This window comes from Pelodiscus sinensis, chromosome 5, assembly GCF_049634645.1.
Source record: "Pelodiscus sinensis isolate JC-2024 chromosome 5, ASM4963464v1, whole genome shotgun sequence".
In the NCBI taxonomy this organism is placed as follows: domain Eukaryota; kingdom Metazoa; phylum Chordata; order Testudines; family Trionychidae; genus Pelodiscus; species Pelodiscus sinensis.
The window spans coordinates 38,447,294-38,474,622 of record NC_134715.1 but is presented as its reverse complement, the minus strand read 5'-3'; the positions used below and the strand labels follow the sequence as shown (position 1 = coordinate 38,474,622).

Sequence of the window (27,329 nt, the reverse complement as noted above, 5' to 3'; positions counted from 1 at the left end):
GGCTCTCTTTGAGCAAGATACTTAAGCACATTCCAATGATAGTAGGGCGACTACACCTGTATCTAATGTTATGCTTGGGTATAAGTATATTTCTGAATTAGGCCTTAAGCTTGCTGTGGGGATGCCTACACTTCTTGTTTTCCGCTTAGGCAGGAACTGAAAAGATGAGAAATCCTGTTCTCACAAAAACGACCACTCACTTGGAAAGAGAAAGAACTGGAGTTGTTCATCCTAAGCCTCGTTCCTAAACCAAAGAGCACTTAATAAGCATCCAAACTGTAACAACACTGTTAACTTCTTGTTTGCCCATCACTATTTATCATCCTTTGATTGAAGTAAATTGATATAACAAGAGGGCCAGAAGGTAGTTGCTTTAGCATTTCTTAAAATGTTAATGAAAGGAGCCGGAGTGTTTGGAAGTGACCTATCAATCTTTATAATCACTTCCCTATGCAGTCATTTAGTACAAAGAGAGCCTAATCCTCTGTGGCCTTTAAAAGAGATTCAGATGATTACCTGTCAAAAACAATAATTAGTGTCGAAAAAGAATGACTATCCTCTTTTGATTAGAGAAAAACTTTACTGCAAGGGAAAGAGACTATAACAATTTAATAGTTTTAGTGCCATAATAAAGTATAGTTCTATTGCAGTGGTGTCTGTGACATCTAGTAAAAACAAGCACCCCACCTACCATGGTAGACCCCTGTCTCCACGTAAATGCTTAGTAAAAAGCCAAATCGCCTTAAAAGAAGGATTTTACTATCCTCCTACTAAAAAAAGCTTTATGAGCCATTTGCTTAGCTCAGCCCTGTGTCTTGTCAGGGATATTGTGTGTATACTATACTTGTCAGCATTTGTTCTCACCTTTCATTCAGTTGTACATTTTTATACATTGACAGCTTCCATCATCAAATTTAATGACCTCTTTTAGACAAGAAATAATTGACTAATGAGGTCGTCTTTTATTTGTAGTAACCCTAATGGGCTAAATTCTCTGTAAGTCCCCCAGACCATTAAAAAGCATGTTATAGTCCCGTAAAATGCACATGACACAGATATCACCAAAATGGCAGCAGAGGTACAAAAGCAAGGGACAGAGGTTACCAGTTTATATAAAAAGTTCTCAGTTTCTCTAGTTTCACCTTAGGTAAATATATTTCAGGCTTTTTCCTGAAAACATTTTATCGTGGACAACTTTCCCCATGAGCCTAATGCATACACTAAGAATGTCATAGTGCATAATTATGAAAAAATATAAATACTGTATACATTCATACACACACAGGTATACATTATTTACAGACATTTCTAAAATAAAAGTTTGGCAAAAACTAGACTCTCTTGAAACAAACTCTTAAAACAGCATTTTACATTTGAGGTGTAATTCTCTAGGTCATCTTTGTGACTCCTTAGGATGTATGTCAAATTCAACAATGATAGACACCACTGAAGAGTTTTAAGTATTAATGATACTGTTCTGACTTTTTTAGGGAAGCTGAACTGGATTTTCTTCAATGTCATTGTGAATGTTGCACAAGTGGAACTGTGGAAGCAGTCAGTGAACTGCATACCAAGCATGACTAGAAGTGCCATCCTACCTGTGACCTTGGAAAAAAAACACTGACCAGTTATCTCTCCTGCACAGATTTGCGGTAGCAATGTGGTGTGAACTCAATGCTCAGCAAGGCGATCCAATGACTACAGGAGTTAGTCAGAAAAAATGGTTACTTTTGTGTGGAAAAATGTCAAGATTTCAGTGACATTTTTCTCAGTGAAAAACTGAAAACCAAACATTTTGGCTGTGTCTAGACTGCATCCCTTTTCCGTAAAAGGGATGTAAATTAGACATATCGCAATTGCAAATGAAGCGGGAATTTAAATCCCCTCCCCCCCCCCGCTTCATTAGCATAAAAATGGCTGCCACTTTTTTCCGGCTCGGAGCTTTGCCGGAAAAAAGCGCCAATGTAGACACGGATCTTTCGGAAAATAAAGCCTTTTCTGAAAGATCCCTTATCCCCCTTAAAATGAGGGATAAGGAATCTTTCGGAAAAGGCTTTATTTTCCGAAAGATCCGCGTCTAGACTGGTGCTTTTTTCTGGCAAAGCTCCGAGCCAGAAAAATCGGCATCCATTTTTATGCTAATGAAGCGGGGGAGATTTAAATCCCCACTTCATTAGCAACTGTGATATGTCTAATTTGCATCCCTTTTACGGAAAAGGGATGCAGTCTAGACACAGCCTCTGATTTGGGAATGGTGCTACAATGACACATGGGAGTGATACATCAACTGATTTATCCCCCCACTCTCCTTTGGGCACTGGGCTTGTTGGCCAGACTACTACTTATGTGATGCACCTTGGTTTCCCATCATGCTGAGTCACCCTGGTTTACCAGGGCAGTCACAGGGTTAGGGTGCATCACAGAAGAGCCCAGCCCAGGAAGGAAAATAAGGGAGTAAGTCATTTAAACTACACCTCCCATGAGACACCAGAGTGGATTCCATTTCACAATGTTTTACTGATTCATCATTCCAGATTAAAAACTCAGCTCACTGTATTAGACACTGGATATTAATCTTGAAACTTTATTTTACATCTATGAAATATCACAAGACTGAGGCCTTTACTACCCAATAAAACTTGTGAATCAGCAAAAAAAATATAATACATTTGGAAGCAGGTCATGTGGGGGAAGGAAATCTCTAAGGATCCCCTTCAAGAGATCTTTTATGAAAAGTGTGACCTGCCTGTTCTCCATACATGGAAAACCTTAGAGAGCTCATCCCAAAACCCTTATCCTCCAGGTCTACTGCCTTCTGCCTTCCCAGTCCCTAGCAGTGCAGTGCCATCAGTAACATGCTACTAAGAACCTCATGGCTAGGACAACAGCCATGGTCCCAGGGTTCAGCAGCTCCTCAGAAAAGGTAACACTAGCTCAACCCTGCATTAACTTCTCTGGAATGTGGCTGAAGTAAAAAAACAGGCTCTGCACCTCATCTCATAGCCCCCCTCCACTGAGTGTCTGTTTTCTGATTATCACCAGATGTATGAAGCTTCTCTGGGTGGTGTCAAAGAGGCACCTGAACTTACCCTTCAATTCTGGATGACAAAGTTCTAGGTATGAAGAGTCCCCATCATTTATGGTTTCCAGGGACACAGTCTGAGCCTGGATGGTTTATGATGTGACAACAAAATCATCTTCTCACAGACATTTTGGGACCAGAAAGAGATACATTTGCTAAGTAAATCATTTTTCTCAGCTCCAATTAACCGTTTCTGCTATCTCTGGGTGAACAAAAACACACACATTGGTTTTGTGATATGACCAAGTGGCTAATCAAGACTCTAGGGCTACAGAAGGGGGAGACTGGTTGGTCACTTTTCTTGAAACATTCATTCTGTTTCCATTGTTACCAAAGCAATGAGAAGAAATTGGGCTTGATTAGACTCGCTGCCAAGTTTTGCTCATTGAACACTGTGTAAGATAATGCAAAGCCCAGGAATAACCTTGCACTCACATCAAGACAAAGTCAGCCTTGGATATGGTCATACTGCAAGAGTAGGTGATGTATTTCAAATAGTTAGCTTCTGTACTACCTACTGCAGCCTTCAGTAAAAATAAAGAGTGTAGATTATAGCTATTATTATGGCATGTTATAAGGGGAAATATGTAACTTCCATCACCAGCAGAGAATCCAGGACCTAAGGGAATAGAGATGCTAATCTTTCAGATTATGGATATTGGAAATAAATGTATTCCATAGAGTTGACTCATTCCTGGATCCATTCGGATTCCTACAGTAGCATAAGTGACTCCTAATAATTGAAGCTATCTGAGAAGTCTATCTACTTTGCTTGCCTTTATGCTGGTTTTCCCTGTAACAAAGGATGTAATATAAGACCTACATTTATAATATTACCCTTGTGTGATCATAGGCCAGTAGCATCCAAGAGAAATACCCTGAATACATTTCCTCGACTGCTTTTCAAGAAGGATTTTCTTCTTTAAGGAAGTGAGAAAAAGAATAATTGTTTACAAGGATTGCTTTCAAAGAAGAACATTCCTACTACCTGCAACTGGTGTTCACAGAATGCAGAACTTACCCTGGAACAGGACTTCGCTAGACAACAAGAGGGTATGACAAGGTTTATACCAAAATTAATTCCAGAAACCAGGAATTTTCTAGGAATGACTTAGCTACGGGGGAAAGGACGTGGTAGGTGAAGCAGCAGCTTCTTACAGGCTGGATTACCTCTTAAAAAGTTGATGCTGCTGATTGGTGATGCAGGTAGACAGAACCTTTGTCACATCAGGTGATATCACTGAAGGCAGGCAGTGGTTTGGCTTTTGCACAATGACAATTAGGAAGCTTACATAGAAGCATAAGCAATTCCAAGAAACCCTTTATGCCCCTGTGCCAACCCGGGTTTGGGTGCATAAGAGTAAGTTGGAGTGGGGGGCAAGTAGGTGAATAGAGGCAAGGAATAGTTTGAGCCATGGTTAAGCATCCTCCTCAAGCCCCAGTGCACCAGACAGCACGGCTGGATTGGCTCAGCACAGTGTTATAATTAGTTGCTGATATAGGCAGGCAACAAGTGCTTATCCTGGGAGCATGTTGCCAGCAGGGAGATAATTATGGCACCTTCACCCACATGTTTTCCTCTTGGATAGTCTTCTAGCATACAGCAGTGGTCTGCCCCTTTCTACAGACTATGTTCTTGCGGTATGCTAGAGTCCCTGATCTGAACAGCCAGGTGCAGAGTACTGAATATATGTCACTTTGTGGTCTATCACAGTAGAATGAAACACAACTGGCTGGTTGCTGTGTTACATGACTCCCACTCCAAGTCCCGTGACCTATGCCACTGCACAATACACTAACACCAGGTCTCTTGTTCATTGGAAATTCAGCTTACATATTTATTAGTGATTTGTGGATGCATTGCAAATTAAATAATTGGCACAATGGTTACAGTAAACAAAAACCAACCAGTTTAGATTTGGGGCTTCACATTTATGTTAATTTAACTTTGCACTGAAAACACAATTAAAAAAAAAGATCAGTGATGCATAGCACATACATGTGGTGAGGAAATACAGCTCTAAAATGAGCAATGTGCTGTCAATAAAACCTTTCTTAGGAAAAAAAAGCTAAATCCAGCCTCTTGCCAGCTCTAACACAACTAATTCCTACCACAATATCAAATGCCAATTACGCTTCTGGAGTCCTTGCATAGGAAAATGAATAGCATGCGATAGGTTAGAAAAATGGAAGGAAGTGTTTCTGCTGCTAGTAAAATAAGCCTGAAGAATTCTGTCCTGCCCTATATTGAAAATTATTATCCCCTAGAAGCATTATTGCAAGTTTCAAGACAATAAAATAGAGACTAGTGCACTTTAAAATACCTGAAACCTGAATTCAGCCCAAAAATTTTTAAAGCACTCCAAGCCTGGAGCTTGGGCTGGGTACATGGTGATCTCCATGTGCTTCCAAATACTTGTCATTAACAAGCACAGGATGTGAAAGTAATCCTTTTTCTCCTGTTTTTGTCTCTTTTTATGACTACTTTATAATTTCCATTTGATACGCTGTAGAATTGAAAATTAAAAAGCTTTTTGGCCACGCAATGATTTTTAGATTGCCTTGAATTTCTGCCAGAAATCTAATCAGGACTGTGTACTTATGCCTTTCCATGCTTTTCCACAATCATTCAGAATTTAACTCTTTTGCATTTTGCAAGCTTCACACATGCATAGCCAGTGCATTATACAAGCTCTTCAAGACTGCAATCACAGAAGCTTGCTTCACCTACACAAGGACCCAAATTTGTCATCTTTATTTATGCGAAGCAGGACTTTGAAATAGATCTCCTTTCATAGTACAGTACTAACTCCCTTTGTGTAATGTATTTAGAAGCAGACTCATAGGATATGCTTACACAGCTGTGGGGAATGTGTTTCCTAGCATGAATTGACATATGCACTAGCCCTGATTTAGCTTACAACACACTAAAAAATAGTGTGGTCACAACTGCATGGACAGCAGCTTGGTCTAACCACCTGAGTATATACCAAGGGGAGGCAGGGATTAGCCCAAAGTGGCTCTGTGACCACCTTGCTAGCTCAAGAGGGTGTGTGTCAGTGGCCTGGCAGAGGCTAATACTGGTGAATCACTTCCAGCTTATTGCACACCCCTGCAATAGTATCTTAACCATCTACACCACTGTAACCTGCTGCATCTAGCTTTACCTGGGACTGTCTCAGCACTGACTGCACATTGTTTGCCAGGTGAATTCAAAGTATTGTACTGCCATATACAGAGCCCTAAATGGACTAGGCCCAAGTTACTTTAAGGGATAGGAAGGTGATTTGCATTCCTTCCCAGGCCCAAGTTACTTTAAGGGATAGGAAGGTGATTTGCATTCCTTCCCAGTGCTCTAATTCATCACAAGCTAGCTAGTTGGCTTGCACTCTAGAATGTTCTCCCCAGGGAACTACACTTTGGCACAGATCAAATCACACTTTAGCAAGTTGAGCAAGCCTAATTTCTTCCCTTGGCCTCTCCCCCCCCCCCCCCCCCCCCCCCAACCTCTCCCCAACTAAGCTCCTAGCTGGCTGGGCAAACTAAATGCAGTGGCCAAGAGAGTGGTATAATGGGGGAGGGGGAATCTCTTACAAAAATCAGTATGGTTTCATTTTAAACCATGTAAAACCATCCAAGTATCATAGTATGCTAGGGTACCGTATCAGCTTATGTAAGGAAAGAAAATCATTAACAACAGTAGCACCAGCAATAAAGGAAATACCCCTCTATTCCATGTTTAATAGGATTGTATTATAAAGAGAAAGACAATACACCTGGCTGAATATCATTTCCAGGGGTATGCCACAGCTCAGATGCTGTGCAACACTGCTGCAATGTTAATTGCTCGTTCTCTACTATCAATCAGCCTGTAATGTATGTCCTGAAACATTCAGATTTTTTCATTCTCTTTCTAATTCTGATTCTTTTCCCCTGCATCATCATAGGCTCAGTGTAGGTATGGAGGACTATGGTAGTGAATAGATAGATGTGTACAGGCCATAGGGCCAAGGCAATGTATAAATGAATGAAATATAATGTAATGACCAAAGTTAAGCAATAGTCATAATGATTCACTAGACAGAGAGAGTTCTTTCATTGTAAGTTCTAGTCTATGGTCATCCCCAGCCCACTAGGCCTTTTTTTGAAGGTAAGCATTCAGAAGAGTTGTTTGGATTCCAGTGCATGGTAAATTATGCAAATCATGGGTGAAATTGTTACTGCTGAAGTCAATGAGAATGTTACCATTGATATTCACAAAGCTAGGCTTTTACTTCTCAATTTATTATTATTTGGTTTAGAAGATATTTGATAGAACCATAAGTTTGTGCTTGGTGTCCAATCAAAATTGTATCTCAGTCCAGTTTCACTCAAGGTTTAATCTCAGTTTTCTGATATTTGACTCTAAATTTCAGTTTTGTAAAATCAGGTAAGTTTCCTTAGTTTGGGGTTTCACTGTGAAAGTTGCATTCTGCTTTGGTATAGCTGTTTGCTTAAAAAACATTCTTTTGGAATTCCAAAACATTTTTTTCCTAAAGAGTTTTAGGTCATTCTTGCTGGAGGCAAGTGCATTTCATTAAGTGGTAGAAATACTTTGATGGTTTGGACTATATTTTACTGGATCACACACTTGCTACCTCCAACATTTGTTTAAGGAACATGCCATCATGATTCAAACAATAGCAATCCTGTCATTTGAGCGCTTTTATCAGGCTCTGTTGTCCTGGTATGCACTGAACCACAAAACTTGCCGTATCTACTATTAAATTATTACTTTGCTGATGAGATTGGTTGGAGTTAAATTTGCAGGGCTCGCCGAGGTGCGGCGAGCCCCGCTCGCCAGCCGCAATGTCCGGCATTCTGCGCATGTGCAGATTGCCCAAACCTGGCTCTTCCTTGATGTAATCTACTCGCCCGTGGCAAGTAGATTACATAGATTGTCGAGCCCTGTACATTTGCCAAATTTCTCAAAGCATTTTCAAAACTATTTCACTAGGAGGGGGGTGAAGCACTGGAATGGGTTATCTAGGGAGGTGGTGGAATCTCCATCTCTAGAGGTTTTTAAGTCTCAGCTTGACAAAGCCCTGGCTGGGTTGATTTAGTTGCAGGGACAGCCCGTGCCTATAGGCAAACTCGGCAGCCGCCTAGGGCTCCAAGTTAAATGGAGTGCCAAATTCCCTGCCACTTCCCCTTCCCATAACACCTGGCGTCAGCCCCGGAGGAGGAATGCGGGGAGTTGGCCCCTGAGGAGGCACACGCCGGCTTCCCCTGCACCGTGGGAGTGGGGGGATCGGCCCCGGGAGAGGAGTGCGCGGGGGTTCCCTGCATCGCAGGGGGTGGGGTCGGCCCTGGGGGAGGCGCGCGCCGGCTTCCCTTGGGGGGGGGAATCCTGGGAGGAGGCGGATGCAGGGGACTCGCTCCCCCCACTGGCACCCTGTTTCCACTCCCCTGTCCCCAGCCATAGAACTCCATCCCCAGCCCGCCTGTCCCCAGCCACAGAACTCTATCCCCAGCCCCCCTTTCCCCAGCAATGTGGTGGTAATGGCAGTTAAAGCAGGATAGCATAATGGACTATTTTGGATTTGTAATGATAAAAATTATAATTAACATTAGTAATGCATTTTTATTTGAAATTGTACTGAAATATCGTCTAGCTGTCGTGTACAAATCTATTCTGAAAATTGTGTGTGTCTATTTTAATCTGATCTCAGAAACATTGGTTGGATGGACAAACCGAATAATTATGCCTGTTTAAATAAATATGCTTAAAAACATTAAATGGAAAATAGGGACAAAATGTTTCCCAGTTTACCAAAAACCTCAGCCTATATCTGCCCTTGGGGGTTGGGAAGGGGCGGCACCGATTGCATGGTTTGCCTAGGGCACCAGTTGCTGGCAGCTAGTCTAGGGCCGCCCCTGTTTAGATGGGATTGGTCCTGCCTTGGGCGGGGGGCTGGACCTGATGACCTTCTGAGATCTCTTCCAGCACTATGATTCTATGATTCATTAAGAGCTTATGGCAAAGACCTAGCTGTACCCCGTGGGTCCTACACTGATGAGACTGACTCGAGTTAAATTTGCCAAATTTCTCAAAGCATTCAGAGATTGTGGTAAAGACCTGATTGTGCCCCTTAGGTCCTACACTTCTTTGGTGATTATTGTGTGCTGCAGAGACTCGCTCTGACCCTCCATGCTGCCTCTTATGTTCTTCTAGAGATCAGGGTTATAGCCTATTGAGCCATTTTCAACACCGGCAAAGCCAATGAATGGGGAGGGGGAGATCCTTCTAATCTTGGAACTCCTTTTCCCAGAATTAGGTCTTTCTGTGGTGCAAGGAGTTTGGGAGGAACCTGGGCCTGCCCATTACTCTGTGTTCCAGCCCAGGGACCCTAGGTAGCAGCAACTTCTCAGGTTTTTTCCCTCTAGCCCCAAGACAGCAGCCGTTTCCCAAATGCTTAGTACTTTTTCTCTGTTACACGACTGAATCTTTCCCTTCTCAGCTTCTCGGCAAACACACTTCCTCCTTTCTGTCCATCCCTCTTCTCCTTCCCTCTTCCTTACCTGGAGGAAACGTTATAAAGCAGCATCACATGCTTTAATTGGCTGCAGATGTCTGATTAGCCTGCTCCTTCAGGCAGGCTATTAACTAGCCTCAGGAGTCTGCCTGCCTTAATTACAAGGCAGCAGACTCCGGGAGTTTATTCAGGGAATAGAAAACTGTTTATCCAGCACCCCGTATACCTGCCCTCCATTACACAGAGGCAGCCAGCTAATATGGGTCTGTCACAAGATGTAATATATATCTTTATTCCAATTACCTTTTAAATAATATATATATATATATATATATATATATATATATATAGTCACAATAGGCTTTATATTTATACACATAAATTAAGTGTATATATATATATATATATATATAGTACACTATTAGATATAAATATTTATAGAGTACTACGCCCTCTGACAGGTATTAAGGCACAAAGATGTTTTAAAACATTATGAAACATCCAACCAACATAGTTTCCCCCGCCTCTCTTACCCCCAACCTTCTGTCTAAAAATCCCTGGATTTCTAACCAAAACTGAATTCATAGTGCATAGGAACTTCAGAGCCGGCATGTTTATTTACAGGGTCTACTTTGACTATATGGAGCAGGAGCAGTGCCTATTTATGTGTGGGTGTAATATCCCACTCCTACGCCATATATATGTACGTACATACCATGTGGCACAAATACTGACAAAAAAAACCAAATCCAGATTCACTATAAAACTGTAGCTAAAACCACGTTACACCACATTAATGTCATTAACATACTCAAAATTGTCAAAATGGCTGTGCATAATGCATGAGCATATGTCTATATTTTACACTGCAGCACGCACATTACGGACTTCATTATGATGCTTGGTTTAAAATGAGCATATGTATTTCGACCTTATTTGTATAACTTGAAAGGAATATTTTACTTCTACAAAACAAATGTATGTACATGGATATTTTAATATAATTTCAACTATTGATCATTAATGTTTTAATATGTAATAAATTTACATAACATAGCATAAGAATCATAGAATACTAGTACTGGAAGGGACCTCGAGAGGTCATCGAGTCCAGTCCCCTGCCCTCATGGCAGGACCAAATACTGTCTAGACCATCCCTGATAGACATTTATCTAACCTACTCTTAAATATCTCCAGAGATGGAGATTCCACAACCTCCCTGGGCAATTTATTCCAGTGTTTGACTACCCTGACAGTTAGGAACTTTTTCCTAATGTCCAACCTAAACCTCCCTTGCTGCAATTTAAGCCCATTGCTTCTTGTTCTATCCCCAGAGGCCAAGATGAACAAGTTTTCTCCCTCCTCCTTATGACACCCTTTTAGATATCTGAAAACTGCTATCATGTCCCCCCTCAATCTTCTCTTTTCTAAACTAAACAAACCCAGTTCTTTCAGCCTTCCTTCATAGGTCATGTTCTCTAGACCTTTAATCATTCTCGTTGCTCTTCTCTGGACCCTCTCCAATTTCTTCACATCTTTCTTGAAATGCAGTGCCCAGAACTGAACACAATACTCCAACTGAGGCCTAACCAGCACAGAGTGGAGCGGAAGAATGATTTCTCCGGTCTTGCTCACAACAGCATCACACTGCTGACTCATATTCAACTTCTGGTCCACTATAACCCCTAGATCCCTTTCTGCCGTACTCCTTCCCAGACAGTCGCTTCCCATTCTGTATGTATGAAACTGATTGTTCCTTCCTAAGTGGAGCACTTTGCATTTGTCTTTATTAAACTTCTTCCTATTTACCTCAGACCATTTCTCCAATTTGTCCAGGTCAAATTGTCCAGGTCATTATGCACAGCCATTTTGAATTATGACCCTATCCTCCAGATTAGTCGCAACCCCTCCCAGCTTGGTATCATCTGCAAAATTAATAAGCGTACTTTCTATACCAATATCTAAATTGTTGATGAAGATATTGAACAGAGCCTGTCCCAAAACATACCCCTGCAGAACCCCACTTGTTATGCCTTTCCAGCAGGATTGTGAACCATTAATAACTACTCTCTGAGTATGGTTATCCAGCCAGTTATGCACCCACCTAGGTATAGTAGCCATCTACGTTGTATTTACCTAGTTTATTCTTATCAATAAATAAGAACTAGGAGTCATCAAATGAAGTTAATAGCTATCAGGTTTAAAACAAACCAAAGGAAGTTTTTCTTCATGCAGCACAGTCAACCTGTGGAACTCCTTGCCAGAGCATGTTGTGAAGGCCAGGACTTTAGCTGGGTTCAAAAAAGAACTAAAGATAAATCCATGGAGTTTAGATCCATCAATACTTATTAGCCAGAATGGGGAGAAATCGTGCCCCTAGTCTCTGTTTGTCAGGGGGTGGAAACAGATGATAGGAGAGGGATAACCTGTTTCTATTCACTCCCTCTAGAGCATCTGGCATTGGCCATTGTCAAAAGACAGGAAACTAAGCTAGATGGACCTTTGGTCTGACCTTGTATGGCCATTCTTATGTACTTATGTTCTAAAATAAATTGTCTAAATCTCCAGTGCATGAGAATAGAGTCTGGAGCAGGGCTAATAATAAAGTGTGGGGCCATGTGAGGGGGAACTGACTCCACATGCCTCATGCTGGCCCTGATGAGCTTCATTTATATCCTTTATAAATTTATATCCTTTATAAAGGATATTGCTGTGAACTGCCAATCCCCATCTCTTAGAACCATCTGTGACCTAAATATTCTCTCTCACAACTGCTGTGAAGAAAAACCTCTGACAGAGCAAAATCCTGTTTCTGGTCTGAGAGGGGTTTATAGCATTTCAGGATCCATACAGCAACTGAATGGTTTCCTTGTGGAATGTCAAAAAAATAGAAAAGTTAAAAGAGGGACGTTGCTGATCACTCATGAAGCAGAAATTTAATAAGTACATTTATAAGGGGGGGAGTTGTTATTTTGTATGACACTAAATTGCCTTTTTAAGGGATTTTCTTTTTTTGGCCAAAGATGAAAGAATCAATAGAAAGTATGAAATCCCCTGCTTTTTCAATAAAAATCAAGTTATACAGAAGCATTTTACATTGCAACTTAAAATCACCAAATCTGGGTTTTAGTTGACTAAATATGGGAGCAAATTACAGGGATAGAGAAGACCTACACTGTAAATGTTTTGCTGACTTTGCCCAAAGTTCTTCTTTGGGGTGGTTGGTGATATTATGGCATCCAACCATAACAATTACAATAGGGCACACAAAGATAGAAACTCTCAGAAACAGTCACTCTATGGCCATTTAGGATGTGTGGAGCTAATCATCAAGGCATTCAGTTTCAAGCAGGAGTGAACAGGAAGCCAATAAAGCTTTCTGATCTAAGATATTAAGTAGTTTGCAGAAACGGAACAAGACTCTACAAACTTTGTGATTGCTCAGTATAATCCAAGTCTCTTTAGGCTTCTGGAAGCTCACACTGCATATTTTGCAAGAGCTATTAACACAGTCACTTCCATTAGCAACATTTTTGGCTACTTTAGTTCTTTCAAGAAAGCACTTGGAAATAGCATGTATGAAATAACTGGTTGATAGAATTATTTTCCAAGTATTATTCACAGTTATTTGCCAATACTTTATTCTGGTCTTGAATATAAGTGGCTGGCTTTCTCAGGACACTGTTGCTAATAAGTCCTCTAACTGCACATTCAAAATACAGTTTATTATTGTGATTCTATTATGGTGCCTAGGCCACCAGCTGGCTTTCTGCTATAACTCTGTAGTCACAGGTATATTGTTTCTCCATGGATGCAGTCTGGATGGTGTTTCTTTCTGTCTTAGGGTATGTCTACACTTCACCACTATTGTGGATTACCAGAGGTATTCCAAAATAGCTTCCCCACGTCTTCACAAGCTGGCCGTTATTTCAACATATTTTTCAAAATAACGGGCATGCTATTTTGCCACCCTGGTAAACCTCATTGCAACAGGGATAAGGGATGGCTCGAAATAGTGCATTATTTTGAAATTTGGCACTGTGTAGACACGCCAAATTTCAAAATAAGCTATTTCGAAATAGTTTTTAAATAAGATACACAATTTGTATAGTCAAATTATGTATCTTATTTTGAGTTTAGGGTGCTGTGTAGATGCATCCTTGTTTATTCTTTCTTTCTTCTAGTTGCAGTAAGTGGGCATATTTGATTTGATTTGAGTAATTCAGATCTTGTGAGAATTAATTTCCTTTCTCACTGGCACTGTAGTTGAAAAAGCAAGTCCTTCCATAAGTGCATTTTCTAAGATTCAGGGGGCTGAATACAGATCATTATTGTCATGTTCAACTCCTTCTGGACTGTGCCTAACAGCACTGTCTCCATCTGCACATTGATTTTACAAACATCCATTAATTAAAAAATGTTAATACATGCAAACTGACTCATCCATACTAACCATCGAAAATACAAATAATGTCAGACCCTTCCTTGCAGTAATAGGCAAATGCTTGAGCAAACAAGAGCTAGAGTACCCGTATAATTGTTACAGATCTAGAGAAACCCCATTGTTGTTACTGCTGACCAATATTTATGTTAGGAGATCAACATTAAATAATCTATGATCATTTAATCTAGAATTTTCATGGGAAAATTTGTGATTAGAAAGTGGTCTTTATTTTAAGAAACTTTTCAGAAATCAATACAATATGTTTCTTTAGAGATCAATACAATATGTTTTAAGGGTTCTATGCAATTTGGGAGGTATACCTAGCCCCTATCTCACCACTAGCTTCTAAACACACCTTTGGGGCTTTTCCATCATTCCTCAAAATAAGAAACTGAGTAGCAGTTCATACTGAGGCAGAGATGACAGTTGAGGATGACAGATGGATCATTTTAATTTAGATAAATATAATCATTCCCTCCATGCTCCTAAAATATTTAAACTACCAAACAAATCCAGAATTAATCTGTTAACAGAAAAACAATCCACAACTGCTAACTATATTTACAAGATTTCCACACTTTTTTCTGCTATTTTTTTTTCAAAGAATGGCCAAATTCCATATATTTTGTACCTGAAACCCTGATTTTGGGCATCAGCTTCTGTCCTTTTTGTCAGGTGTACCTCATTTGAGGCAGCGTTATAAAAATCCACTGGCATGAAAGATTGACCACAGATGTCATGTTCCATAGTTTTGCTAAAATTTGCCTGGCTTATTTAATGACAATGAAATACTTCTGTGGCTGTGGCAGTTTTACAGAACGGCAGCAGTTTGTGTTGGGCATGGGAAATGCTCCAACGGTGACCATTTTATGATGGCTGGAGTTAGTGGAAAAATTTCCATAGATGTGGTCTGACTGGGACCTGCTCCTGGATGACAGCATGTACCATAAGTCTGGCCAGACAAATGTGGAGTAAAATAATATTCTTATATTATAGTTCACACAGTAATTACTTTGCATTAACTTAGCCGCAGTTCTACATTAGAAGACCAGCTTGTGGTGTAATCAGTATGCCAAGGCCAACTAATCCATGGGTTGGTTTTTAAGATAGACTTTTTTATAGTGACTGGATTGAGTTTTGATCCTGTGGCTCAAATTCTACTGCCAGTGACACTGGTGTAAATCTGGAGTAACTTCACTCAACACATCAGGAAGAGCAATTTGACACAATGCACCCTAAATTAGGTTCAAACAGACACCCACATTTTGAAGTGTAGCATGCCAAGTCATGTATACAAACAAGTCTTCTTACCACCAACAGGATCCTAAATAGGGACTTCCACTTTTGAAAAAAAAAAAAAAAAAAAACCTCAGGATTATAAAACCTGTTCCAAAACAACAAAGTACACTGCAGTATCTCATTGAGGAGAGGCAAATTTGCTAAGGTGAAAAGGCACATTATAAAACCATTTCTTACCTTTTAAAATCTATGCCTGAAGTGTTAAATATGAGGCTAGAAAAATGAGCCAACCTTCAAGACTCTATTAGCTCCTTTAGTGTAAGCGGGAGTCATTTTACAGTGTATGTTTGTCAGGCTGTGATTTGTATTGCCGTTCTGGTACAGGCCAATGGCGGGTGCCCTTGAAGCAATTTTCCTTAATAAAAGCCAGAGAGCAGAGCGGTGCATCTTTTGAAGTTGTTCCTGAACATGTAATATTTAGCTTGTGAAGCAAGAGTGAGGAAATGAGCACGATAAGGGCTCATTTAGTAACAGCCCTAAATTGATTATTTCCTTCCTTATGTAAACTTATCAGTCAGCCCTTTGGGCTCACTTCCGAAGACCAGCTCAGCATAAGAGCCTTATCACAAGGAAGCGGAATGCAAAAGCCAGACAGTTTTTGATAAGGCACGTATTATAGTTAAGGCATGTTTTGTTCTCTCTCATTAAATATTGCAGTTCCACTAAAAAGGGAATTTCTTGATTCCTGTAGTTACATTCAACACAAACTATGTGTGTTTGGACTGTGTTTCTCAGAATATTCTTAATTAAAAGGCACATCCACGTACATGGCATACTTATGTGCCCAGTTTTCTAAGGTGGGTTCTTAAGGTTAGGTGCCAAATTTGTATTTATGCACCTAAATACCCTCTTTTAAATAGCTAATTGTGTGAGTAGGTGCCTAACTTTAGCACACAAGTTTGAGAACATAGTTCAATATTAATACTGCACGTTGTGCTTCTGGTACATATAGTATTCCAGGGATCTCAAAGCACTTAAGAAACAGTGCATTAGTTAAGTGTTGTTCACAACACCTCTGTGAAGAAAGTATTATTACATAAGGAAGTAAGAGAATTTAAGTTGGTTGCCCCAAGTTCAAAGAGAGCAAATGAGAAGTGAGTACAACCCAGATCTTCCAGTGCACAGACAACCATAGAATCATAGGACTAGAAGGGAACTTGAAGGGTCAAGTCCAGTCCACCCCATTAACTAATTTTTCAGCTAAATTTTTCAATATCATCTTCATTGTTAATTTTTGTCTATATCATCTTCATCCTCCCCAGAACTGTCCCAGGCACTGTGACCAGAGACAATCCCTTTAAGGGCTCTGGGGAGGGAGAGGAGTGTTCTTGGTTAAGGTTGGAGTCAGAGCTGAGCCCCTCCCCCACACACACACACACACACTTCCCATACTGTAAGAGCAATGTACTTTGGGCTAATGAAATGGAACATTTATGTATGTTTGTAGCCACTTCGGAATACAAAATTCAGTCAGATGGCGACTAACTTAAATGAAGTACTTTGGATTATACTAATGTAAATAAGATCAGAATGCGACTCTAAATCTTTTCTACACTGTCAATTTACAATCCTAATGTGATTTAATCCCACTCATGAATTGTTAAGTGGTCTTTTAATAGCTTACTATTGAAGTTTGACCAAAAGGACACAAGCATGAGTCCTACAAGTTACACTGGGACTAAAACAATCATTTTCCTCTCTTCTGGAAAACCAGTTATTTTCACTCCTACACTCTCTTTTCTATACCTAGCCCACGGTTTTACTCTTTTCTCCTCCTCCTCAGCCTTCCCAAGGTCTTTCCCCTTCTCTCTTTTCCTGCGTCTTTCTTTCACATTCACTGCTATTGGATTAATGCTGAAATACTCATAAGCACCACGAGGTACAGATCACCGAGTCAGACCAGTCTGCAGTCAGACCACCGAGAGTCAGAAGGCCCTTCCAAAAAGAGCCAAGGGGCCTCACACAAATGACAGAAGGGCAGTAGTAAGGTGGGGTGTGATCCCAATGAGAAGCCTTCTTTAGCTCTGCTTTTGTTATTGATTCGAGTGGTACCAAAGTTAGCCTAAGGTGGTAATAAAGTAATATATCTAATCACACATAGCAAGGCGCTGCATAAAATTACAATATAAAATTATTTACTTGTACTCCTACATTGTATAAATAAAGGAATTCACTCCCATTAGCTATTAAACTGTTCACCATCAGAAAAGAAAAGAAAAGAAAAGAAAAGAAAAGAAAAGAAAAGAAAAGAAAAGAAAAGAAAAGAAAAGAAAAGAAAAGAAAAGAAAAGAAAAGAAAAGAAAAGAAAAGAAAAGAAAAGAAAAGAAAAGAAAAGGGAAAGGGAAAGGGAAAGGGAAAGGGAAAGGGAAAAGAGAAAAATGTATATGAAGAATCAAATAAGTTTACAGATCTATCAGAACAAAGAAGATATAAGTATCTATATTCAATCTAACATCAAATAGCCCTTCCAAAGTTATTTTCTTGTATTATTTTTACTAATAGTACTTGGAAATCAGTGCAGTCTGCAGTACTAAATAAAGCATCTGAATTTTCTGCATGAACTCTGCACTTCAGAAGGTCACTACAGCTAAGCTCATAAAGTCTACATTCAAACTTTTTTCTATAAAAGTACGTAATTACAGCTGCAAGGGGTTATTTAGTCAGATCACTCATGGAGTGGCAGGAAATTGTTCACAGCATGGTCCACATTTCTCCTTATTATCACTATTTTCATTCATAGCAATGCTTTAATAATCAACAAAGGAAGAAGCTACCACAAACACTGGACTATTTTGTCTAGTATCCTGGCTCCAAGCCTTGGTTTTCTGTCACTAACAGATATGATAACATTAACAAATGTAATAATGAAACAATAATACCATAAACAATATCCAGCAGGAGGGGGGGGGGAATATCTGCTGTAATCTCTCCTTGTCTATTATTTCTGTGTATTCTCTTCTTTTACATTACTTATCTACTTTCCTAAGTTACATACTGAGTTATGTTTATCCTTTAATAATCTTTTCAAAGGGTTCTGTTGATACTACAAGGTACAGAGCACAAAATTCTGTATATTAGAAAACTAAACAGAAGTGCCCAATGGTATAATTGCCTTCTACATAGTGTGATATGTTTGTGGGTGTTTAATAGCAAAGAACCAACTGTTTGGTTTCTTGATACCATTTATTATTTCCACCTACTTCTCTCCTTTTGCACCCTCACTCCCTTATCTCTGCCTGCTTTCTTCTTAAAGAGACAACGTGGGTGAGATAATATATTTTATTGGATTAACCTCTGTTGAGGGGAGAGCCATCCAGTCAGTTCTAATCAAATGCATGCAACCAAGTCAAATAGAAACTACAGTGGAATAATGTGTTAAAATATCACCTTGGTACCCTTTTGACTCTGTCTCCTATCCTCTGAACTGCTGCCTACTGCTCTGCATTTACTGTTCACCCACATTTTGATGCTGAAAACCTGAGGTTAATACAACATAGTCCCCATCTGAATCTGTGAAATAGCCATAGGTTTCTGTTGCCTTTATTTCATGGATATAAATATGTAACTTTTTTTTTAAATAAAGTGATTATTAAACATTTATGCATTTGTTAAAATACAAAACCCACAAGTGTGCAGCAGTTGGCTTTATAAGAAAATAGAGACCACAAGGAATTAATCATTATTTCAAGAACAGTCTTCTCCTCTAAAAATCAGGGAGTAATTCATAAAAAAGCATCATGCCTGGTACATTTTTCTTCTTGCTAACCCAGCAAAGTGCATCTGTGCACAACAAAAAGAAACATTCACTTTTCAAAACTGTTGCACTCAAAACACTATCAAGTGAGCATCTCCTAGGATTCCCCAGGAGTCTTTGGTGGCTATCATAAAGGGACATTTTCATGTTTGAATAGTATCAGTGATTATGCCATTTCCTCATTGCTGCAGAATGAAAACAATGGACACTGGAAGACACCATCAGTTTTGTGGGGAGCATTCCAGCACCATTCTTTTCTGCCCCACTTTGGCTATTCACTAGATTGCTCACTTTAACATGCAATAGGTGGATATTGCCAAATTTAGAGGGGCACCTATAGGATTTTTGTTGCTGCAAACTCACTTCTGTGTTTGATTCAGAAGTTACTTCCTATGCAGCCTGTGAAAGTACCATGGAGACAACCAAGAGACAAAGTAAAGTTCAAAGCAATTTACAAGCATCACTAAAAAGTCAACATCTGCTAACAGTTTCCATACTGGGATTGCTGTGGCCACTTTATTTACCACAGTAGTACATTCAATTCCATCATTGGTACATTCCTCCAATACTTCTCTATATGGCCACTGTATTTCCACAGTATTCCACAGTACAGACAGGGAAAATTTGTAGCATGGCAACTGCTATGTGCTTTTAGTGGGCAACATCAGAACAAATAAGTAATCATAGAACATAAGAAACTGAAGATTTATTCATGCCAAATAACTAAATGGAAACCCCTTCATTTGAAACACAATATTCCAGAACAAAACCAAATTAAGCATAAATAGTGTAATTTATTCTTGCATAAAGGGCAGACTTGTCAGATTCAGAATGACACACCAGTTTGAAAACTGGACCAGGAATTCTGTATAACAAAATAAATATAACCAAATCGAGTAGATTTACTTGGTCCAGCCATCAGTGCAGGGAGCTAAACTTGGCGATGGCTCAAGGTCCCTTGCAGCCTTAAGTTTCTATGATTTTTCTTGAGAATGCACATACCAGCTTTGTGATGCCTTTTACAACGCCTACATATCACTCAAGTCACTGAAATCGGGCTTATAGGATTCACAAGCCTGCTGCTCCTCTGCACAGGAATGAATTTAGTTCCTCAAGGCAGAGGGCCAATGGATGGTTCTCCAGACCCCTTCAGTGATTCTCTGAATCATCATTACTAAGACTTGAGTTAGGTACGGCATCTCTGCAGCCCTGTACAGTTCCTTGGCATTGGAACGAACTTGCTTTACAGGAGCAAATAATAAAGGGGCTGATTGTCAGCCCTCCACATACAACTAATTTACGCATGGAATTTTCACTGCTTCCCATACATTTTTTTACATTATTTGCCCATGTGCATCTTACTGTCTACTTGAATCTGGAAACAACCAATTATTGTCACAGCTTTCTGCAATTGCCTGTACAGTTGCACATATATTAAAAAAAAATCAGGATTAAAAATCCTATTCAATCTCCAAAATGGTACAAATCTCTCTTCTGGCTGTGAAATGAATTTCCAGCTGTTGTGCATTCTATAATTTGTTGAATGTAACAGTAAACAACACAATAAATTGTTTTGCTTCACAGGATTTTACTACGATTAGGACACATTTATTTGCATTTAAATATGGAGTCAGTGCTAAGTTTCTCCCCTGAAATCCAATTCAGACTATAATGCCTATTAAAATGTTTTTAGAAGTATTTTTCCATTGCTCCCGAATGACAAAAGAGAAGGCTGCATAAAACAGTGGTACATTCTTCTCAATGCTCTATATTTAGTGCAAGTTATGGCATGACCTTGTACTTTCACTGTTCTTTCTTTATTCTGTAAATAATAGGTAATTATACATTGTATAGAGCTATAATCATTGTTAATTTAACATTTTCAAAGGGTATTTGGAAGTTTGAGCTATGTGCAAAATTTATTTAGCATTACATAATTTTATTTAATTACATGTCTCTAGAATCACCAATGCATGGAAAAAAAAAACTTCATTTCCTTAGGAAAATAAAATATGCAAAAGCACCATTTTTCTGTTTCGAAGATCTGGTAGAAGACAGATGCCTTTCCCAACTGTGTTTCACCAGTGCATGCTGAAAATGTTTTTCTTTTCTTTCCACGGCTAACTGATCTCCGATGCAGTGACTCTAGGCTTTTTTGTCTAAAGCTCACAAAGTGGCCAAAAATACCCCAATGCCCATAGCCCATAATTATTTGTGATTTCATAATAGGACTCGAATTTTTGTCATGCGAGAGGTGGGGAGGATTTTATGAGATGCAGGGGTGAGAGTGCTGCCATGAAGGTGCCTCCCTCTGTCTTCACTGTGCTTAGTTCTGGGGCTATCTGCAAGAAATTGAGAAGCAGAATTTTGCCCTGGGGCTGAACATTGTGTGTTGTGTAGGGAAGGGCCTCATGCCTGGGAAAAGGATGAATATTGTGGTGAACTGGAAAAAGCAGAACAGGCTAGAAAAAGCAACTATATTATCAGGGAGGGAATGTTAGAAAGTTGCTGGGTTCCTCTGTATATTCTCATTCACTGGAATAGTGTTGGTATCTAGCTCTCTGATGCTTTAGAGAATGCTGGGAACGGTGCTTTTACAGTCCCTCTAATTAGCTAGTTTTAAATAAACTAGGTCAACTTATAGCAAGAGGACTAAGCTGACTGAGAAGTATTCATATTCACTTATGATTAGATCCAGCTCTTTCAGTGTAGTTCCAGACAACCAAACCCACACCAGCTGTTTGCAGAAACCCACATTTCGTATCAGGCAGTATCATTCATTTGAATACATTAGGACATGGAAAGAATGCCACAAGCCAACCAGGTTTCTGAGTTCCCAGGAGGTTTGTTTCAGTTTCTAATCAAATGGGTTCTGAGCCTTAATTTACACAGCCTTTTTTCTAGACACTGTCAGGAAAAGGCGCCTCACCCCACTCCTTAGCAGTTACTGTAAATATAAATGGCTAAAATCTCAGTGTATTAACAACTCTAAATCCTTTTCTTTTGTTCTTGATCAGACATGTGGAATCTTTTCAAGATGACCTTAATGTCCTCCCCCAGTTTTACCACATATGAAATATTAATACCATCTGAGCTAACATACCTGCCTTTTTATATTCATGGAGGTCATGATAACCCCTTCCAGTGCTGTATGTAAGTCAGAGGTGCTTTTCTGTCTCTTGAAACCATTCATGAGACTTCTAACAGCTCACCTTAAAAAGAAGGGCAGAAGGTGTCTTGCATATAGCAGTGAAGGAATGAATTGGTGTCCTCCAGTTATTACTCATTTTTATTTCAACACAACCCTGGAGGTTTTTCGCCTTCCTCTGTAGCATGGGGTACAGATCACAGCTGGAGGATCTCTGCATCTTGGGGTCTTCAAAGTATTTGAAGGCTTCAATATCTGAGATATGGGTGAGAGGATTATTCTAGGAGGGGTGGGTGAGATTCTGTGGCCTGTACTGTGCAGGGGGTCAGACTAGATGATCATAATGGTCTCTTCTGACCTTAAAGTCTATGAGTCACTATGGATTGTGCTGAGTCAACGTATTACCATCAACAGAGAAACTGACTACGTAAGTAATAGTGACTTTGACCATAGAAAATATTGCTCTTCTGCTTTCAATGTTAAACGTGATGACATGGCATGTGTAAGTGTTGAAAAGACAGTTCTCTCGTGATAATGCAAAGTGACATTGTGCAAAACGTACCTATTTTCTGTGCAGAAAACCATTCGTTTGTATAATGACCTTCCCAGATCAAACAGTACAGATAACTGGAATCATATGAATATATACCCACATAAAAAACAACTGGATTTCTAGGGCTAGATTCTCAGTTCCACTAAAATAAATAGAGCTGTGTCAATTTGCACCAGCTGAGAATATGTCCTTTAAAGTCTGATTTAACAATAAACTGAATGTATACATGTGGTTACAGCAAATATAATACTTATGCCTGATATAAACGAGGAATTTACACATTTAATGTATTTAACACTCGCTAATGTGACATGCCTATTGTGACCCAACATCTCAAAGTCTGACAGCATGGTAGAAATTGCATGTCTAATCTCTGATGTGAAAACATCAGTGGCTTGATACTGACACTTGATGGAGGTAACTGTGTTAACATACATACATTCTCATGAACATCACCATCAGTTTTAAAGCACGTATGTTCTTAACAGTGAACCAGAACTCCAGAAGAGAAAGTTGGCCTTATGTTCCTTGCAAAAATCGAAAGCAAGGAATTTTGATGAACTATTAAATTTCAGCTGCTGGCAAATCCATTGCACCAGGCTTGCATTAAAAGGGGTTTTGCACCTAGTCATACTTTGTCATGTCCAAGGAGGGGGTACGGATGCAAACTGCTCCCCCATCTGGCTGATCTGCTCAGCCATCACCTATGTGGAAAGCTGAATAATTTCACTGGCAGCAAATGAAACTTGCAAACTGTGGGAAGGATTCATAACTGATCTTCAATAGATTATTTTTCCCACAAAATAATTTTCTCCATGACTCCTGTGACTCAATTGCTTTGCTGAAGGATGCAAATGTTCTTTCCTTGCAGACCTGTAGTCAAGTCACTCTGTCTCCAAGATAGATCTGTGACCTCTTCCTTTGATTGCATAGAAAATCAACAAGATCACGCTTTTTGCAGTCCATTCCATAGGACACACAGCTCATGTCTCAGTTCAAAAATCATTCCAGTACATTTCCTCTCAAGAGCCAGTGAAATTCAGAATGGAACAACATCTCATGACTTGGTCCAATTTCTTCATACAGTTTTGCAAACAGACCTGAAGAGGCCAAGTCTTTGTAGTTCCCAGTAGCAAAGATCTGTGGTAAATATTCACCTAGCTCTGGACTCAGAGCTTAAATGCCAGTTATTCTCTGTGAATCAGTCCACACAGCAAATAAAGCCACTTTCTTTACTGAGGCCTGCTTTGTGGCCTGCCAGACAGAGCTCCATCCATGCAAAAGCCCACCATGTGATCATTCAAATATTTCTATCTTGCATGTAGCCATGTGGCACATTGAACACTCCTTGTGGTCTCTTGTGTCTGGGAAGAGGGAGACAGAGTGCAATATTTTGGAGGATTGCACCTTCCCCAGTATATTTCACAAAAGCCAAAAAAAGGGGATTGAGACCCGCAGTGCTCCCATTAGCTTGAAGAATTTGTGTTTTTCATCTTCTCCCTCCATGTGTTTTCCTTATTTGCTGCTGTCTCCTTAACTCTTCGCTTCAATGTGTTCTTGGACAGTGGAATAACTGCGTTTACCTTAGTTTTCCCACATACAGTAAAACTCCATTAGTCCGGCATCCAATGCTCCGGGACTCCTGATGGTCCGGCACCATCAGGAACCTGGAAGTGCTGGGGCAGCCGGACAGGCTTCCCACATTCAGCTGCTACTGAAACTGACCAGCAGCTGAATCGGGGAAGCCGGGAGCAGAGCAGCTGGGGTGCTGCCAAGTTGGTCCCGTAGCGCTGCCCCTCGGGGCTGCGGGACCAACCCGGCAGCACCCCAGCTGCTCTTGGGGATGCCTGGGCCAGAGCAGCTGGGGTGCTGCTGGGTTGGTGCCGTAGCGCTGCCCCTCGGTGCTGCGGGACCAACCCGGCAGCACCCCAGCTGCTCTATTGCAGGCATCCCCGATTCAGCTGCTGCTGAAACTGACCAGCAGCAGCTGAATCAGGGACGCCTGGGGCAGAGCCGGACTATAGTAAGGGGGGGCTAAGAAGGGTCTGGGGTGGCATCCCCTCCCACCCTACTCCAGACCCCTCATAGCCCCCCCCCCTTCTGATAGTCCGGCATATCTGATAATCCGGCACCCCCTGGGTCCTAAAGCTGCCGGATTATTGGAAGTTTACTGTATTACCTTCACCATATTAATTGCAGCTAGCAAAATGAAGGCCTGCTCAAATCAAGGAGCCCAGCATGATTGTCGACTCCCAGTAGGGCAGCATAACAGAAATTATGGGCCCTTCCTTAAAGCTAATGCACCGAATTTTCCCATATCAGAGAAGGCTTGCAGACGCTCCTTCCCACTGAAGAGTAAAGACATTAGGTTGATAACTCTGCTGCCCACACATAAAGAACTTCCTGATTCAAGTCTCTTGGCAGATAGTGCAAATGGCAAAATGGTGTCTGCACCCATCAGCTTGGAAAGTAGAGTTACTTAGAAATAATTGCTCTCCACCACAACCAATGGTCATTTCTGTTTATATGGTTAGCTCTTTAGGATAGGGGCTATGTTTGTGTTATGTTTGTACGAAGCCTGGCACAATGTGTTTCTGGTCCAAGATTGAGGTTCCCTCTACAATAATAAAAATAAAGTATTTCTGCTGAGGCAAAATTTCAAGCAAGTCATATCTGGTGACAGAAAGCACTATCTGAAGAGGCAATCTCTTCTTTCTTCCCAACAAAGGGTCACAGTTGAAGTACCAGAAGAACAGGCCTTGACTTTCAGAGGATATAAGAACAAAAGCAGTCATAGAAGACTTGGCTCTTGTTGAATTCCATAAACTTTTTTATATTAATATGAGTAGTATAATACTACACACAAATATTTTCTCAACTATCTCTTAATTTTGATTGTTTTCCTTTGATTATTATAAATATAATTTTAAAGTAGGATCACCAATACAGGGCATAGTATTCCAGGTACTGCCAGAATGTGAAGTGGTACAATGGCTTCTCTCATCTTGTAAGCAACCCCTCAAATTATTCTGGGTTTAATTGAGTTTTTTAAAAAGGCATTCCTGCAGCATAAATCATACTATGGGCACATCAACACAGAAGGGCTAAAGCCAAAATTAGCTATGCAATTTCAGCTACGTCAATTGCATAGCTTAGGTCAAAATAGCTTATTTTGACTTTTGGCGCTGTCTACACATCAGGAAGTCTGAGAAAGCACTCTTCCTCTGACTTCCCTTTCTCCTTGTAAAATGAGGTTTATAGGAGTTGGAGTAAGAAGTCCTTCAGCTCAATGACATTTTGACATTATGTTAAAATAACTGCTTGTAGTGTAGATGTGGACTATATTATTTCAGACTAACAGCAGTTATTTCCAAATAACACGTACCCTAAAAGGTAACAATGTGGTAACACAAATCCTATGCAAGCAAGGACATCTATATATAAGAATTCCATAGATACACCATGTTCATTGGTACCCTACCTTTTTATGTCTAGGAGGACAAGACTTAATCTTTAAACATAAATTTCCTCTCTTTTGGGAGTTTATGTCACAACCTTAGCATCTATCAGTACAATTTTATTTTGATGAATAGTTCCATTATCTCCAGAGAAGTAGATGAAATAGCCAATGAAAATATTGAATATAAATATGTGAACCACATTTTGAAAAAATAAATCTTTAATTGGCAAGAAAAAGGCATAAATACAAATTCAGTAGGGACCAAATGGTACGAATGTTTATGTAAAGATTTTTTACTTGAGAAATTGATTACATGGTCTCTTCTGAATACTCATTATCTAGATGAGTTTTTTTCTGGTTTGCTCACTCCTTAACACATTTTAATATCTTTTTCTTTCAGTCAATGGAAAAAAGGATGTGTTCCTTACATAGATTTCATTCAATAAAATACCTTCTGAATTAAGTCTCTGAAGTTTGAATTATAGTTGAAGTTACCTAATTCCCTAATCCTGACTGAGAAGAAACCTCAAATACTCCTGGCATTGCTGACAAATGGGTTTTTGATATTTTTTATAGGTTATGTATTTCTGAAATAATTCTTTAGCTCTGTATAAATAAATTCAGAATTTGGCTCAGAATGTTTTCCTATTTTACCAACATCAAGTCTACTCTTCACAATTTAGACAGGACATTTGGTTGTGTTTTAAAAAATGTGTAAGGCTAGACAATTTATGGTAAGTATTGATTACAATGAAATAACATGCTCTCTTACAATTTCTGAATGGTTTCTTTGCATTGTGTTTCACTCATGCTGTAGTATACATAAAAGGTGACATCACTCATCTGTATTATTATGTTGTGCATTCATCAAAGTACTGATTAGAATCTAGAAGTGTTCAAATGGCAGAAGGGTATAGTAATTTGTAATCAAATACATAAGAATGAACAAAGGCAGTATCAATGCTTTCAAGGGAAGGTTTGACCTTTTTGTGTAGGTTCTGCAATAACTTTCTCTGTAGAAGTTTAATTGCACCTGAATGTCAATATTAACAAAGTAGTTATGCATTACAAGTG

The 27,329-nt window shown here is 39.7% G+C and overlaps 1 long non-coding RNA gene across 4 annotated transcripts in view; it reads left to right on the top strand.

Moving 5' to 3' along the window:
• The window catches only part of LOC142829575 (uncharacterized), a 294,677-nt gene that overhangs the window by 152,374 nt on the left and 114,974 nt on the right, over positions 1-27,329 (top strand). For 2 of the 4 annotated variants that reach the window (XR_012904105.1, XR_012904106.1), the window contains exon 5: positions 1,491-1,832. The exons of the other annotated variants lie outside the window; for them this stretch is intronic. This is a non-coding gene — a long non-coding RNA (uncharacterized LOC142829575). Of the gene's footprint in view, positions 1-1,490; positions 1,833-27,329 lie in introns of those variants that run through there. 4 annotated transcript variants of the gene reach the window in all.